Source organism: Vulpes vulpes, unplaced genomic scaffold, assembly GCF_048418805.1.
Source record: "Vulpes vulpes isolate BD-2025 unplaced genomic scaffold, VulVul3 u000000833, whole genome shotgun sequence".
In the NCBI taxonomy this organism is placed as follows: Eukaryota; Metazoa; Chordata; class Mammalia; order Carnivora; family Canidae; genus Vulpes; species Vulpes vulpes.
Window position 1 is genome coordinate 18,240 of NW_027325900.1, and position 2,305 is coordinate 20,544.

Genomic DNA, 2,305 nt, shown 5'->3' on the forward strand with positions numbered 1-2,305 from the left:
GCAAGCAGACTTTTGTAATATTCAGTCCCAACTCTACTATTGGGGAAAGCTGAGTTTTGAGAAAGGTGAAAGAAAAAGTAGTGTCAAAATGAAAAAAATATATGTGAAAACAATCAAGAAAAACCAGCTTGAGAATCAAAGTACTTTAATTCTCAAGTATGCAAATAAATGCTCTCCGTGTTGATGTAAATGGCCAAACAAAAGGCATACAAATAGATATGCTCTTCAGTCCTTACTTTTATAGGTCTTACTACCTGCCTCAGCATGCCCAGCCCAATAATCCTCACTGCCTACACAGTAGGCAGCAGGAGGATGGGCGCTGAGCATGGGCAGCAGCTGCAGTCCGGGGGCCGCAGGGGCCGTGGTTCTGGCGATAAGAAGTCCAAAAAGCACAGCCAGAGCAAGGAAACCTACTCGATGTATATCTACAAGGTGCTAAAGCAGGTGCACCCGGACATCGGCATCTTTTCCAAGGCCATGAGCATCATGAACTCATTTGTGAACGATGTGTTTGAACGGCTGGCTGGCGAGGCTGCCCGGCTGGCCCAGTACTCGGGCCGGACCACACTGACATCCCGGAGGTCCAGACAGTGGTGCGTCTGCTGCTGCCTGGAGAGCTGGCCAAGCATGCTGTATCTGAGGGCACCAAGGATGTCACCAAGTACACCAGCTCCAAGTGACCCAGGGCCTTCCATTAATAGAGAGTGAGCTGCTCCCCCCGCCAAAAAAAAAAAAAAAAATTGCAAGGGAACAATTGGGGTTAAGTTTGGCAGGTACAAATTGCCATCAGTTGGTCACAACTAAGACTTAAATCAGTTTCTTTTATGTTTTAATATTTTTTCAGGAATCTATTTATTTATTTATTTGCTGAGCACGTGCGAGTGGGGGGGGGGGCAGAGAGAGAGAGAGAGAGGATCTTAGACTCTGTGCTGAGCATGGAGTCCCACAAGAGGCTCAGTCTCACAACCGAAATCATACCTGAACTGAAATCAAGAGTTGGACGCTTAACTGACTGAGCCACCCAGGTGCCCCAAACCAGTTTGTTTAACATGGTAAAATATGTCTTAACTTCATATGGCATGGTGGTCAAGGTATTTTTCATTGAACTGGAGTCACTTTTTCAGATGACTAATTGGCAAGGGGTTAAGTGACAGGAAAAGCTCACTTAATATTATCCACACAACATAGCAGCATGATGCCTCTGTGGCCAACTGAAAACATTTCCAGACTGACATCTGCCAGTCTATTTGATTTTTGCACTTTCTCTTCTAGCCAGATTTGTCTCCACATTTTAATTTCTTTTCCCTCTTCACCTTCTTACCTTCCAGATGTTAAGGAATCAATTTAATTTGCTGTATTTCTTTCTTTTTCTCCAATGTGTTCACCATACATTGCTAGAATCTTCCTGTTGTTCTTTTGTTCTTAGTTTTCATGTGCTTTTTCCCCTTCCCATCCCTTATTTAAGACGGGGATGGCCAGATGGAGAGGGAGAGAGAGCATCTCAAGCAGACTCCACACCCAGTGTGGAGCCCAATGTGGGGCTTGTCTTGGGGGATCGATCTCACAACCCTGAGATCATGGCCTGAGCCAAAATCAGGAGTTAGGTGCTTAACTGACTGAGGTGCCCAAGCGCCCCTCTTCCCATCCCTTATTAAGCCTATACCACTTTATCCCACTTTGGCTTTCTCCTCCTTTAGTTCAAAATATGTGTTTATCCATGACGTACAGAGCAGCCCATTTCCAGAAAACTTGTGCATAAATGTTTATGGTCAATTTACCCATTCTACGAAACTTTTTGCCTAGTACCTTCACCAGGTCAGCCATTATATCAAGTGCCAAGGATTTGCACACACATGAATAATAATGGATGGGAGTCTACCTCAGGGACTTCACAAAGTATACAGCAGAGACATTACAAAACTATTTTGTTTGTAAATTTCCACGCTAGAAATACGAACCAGTTGCTATGAGAGGATGAATCCATAGCTTCTCCCAGGTTGCTGAGAAGGCTGTGAGAATGTTAGGAAGGATATACAAAGGAGACTATAGTGCTGGGTCTTTGAAAAATGAGAACTTCAGTAGGTTGAAAGCGAAAAGGATAGGATTTTTAAAAAGTCTGGGGAGAAGGTATGAATGAGCCAAGGCAAAGGTAAAGTGCTTGACTGTTTAGAGAAGGCTAGATAATTCAGTGTGACAGAAACAAGAGGTGGTAAGGGGTAGCAGATGAGTCTGGAGTGATACCATGGGGCGAGATTGTGAAACCAAACTGATGATCTTACTCCAAAGGAAACAGGGGTACAATTAG

General features: G+C 44.2%; 1 pseudogene; it reads left to right on the plus strand.

The window, feature by feature from the left end:
• Window positions 1–312: 312 nt before the first annotated feature.
• LOC112912047 (histone H2B type 2-K1-like) lies at window positions 313–680 on the plus strand (annotated as a pseudogene).
• Window positions 681–2,305: the final 1,625 nt, after the last annotated feature.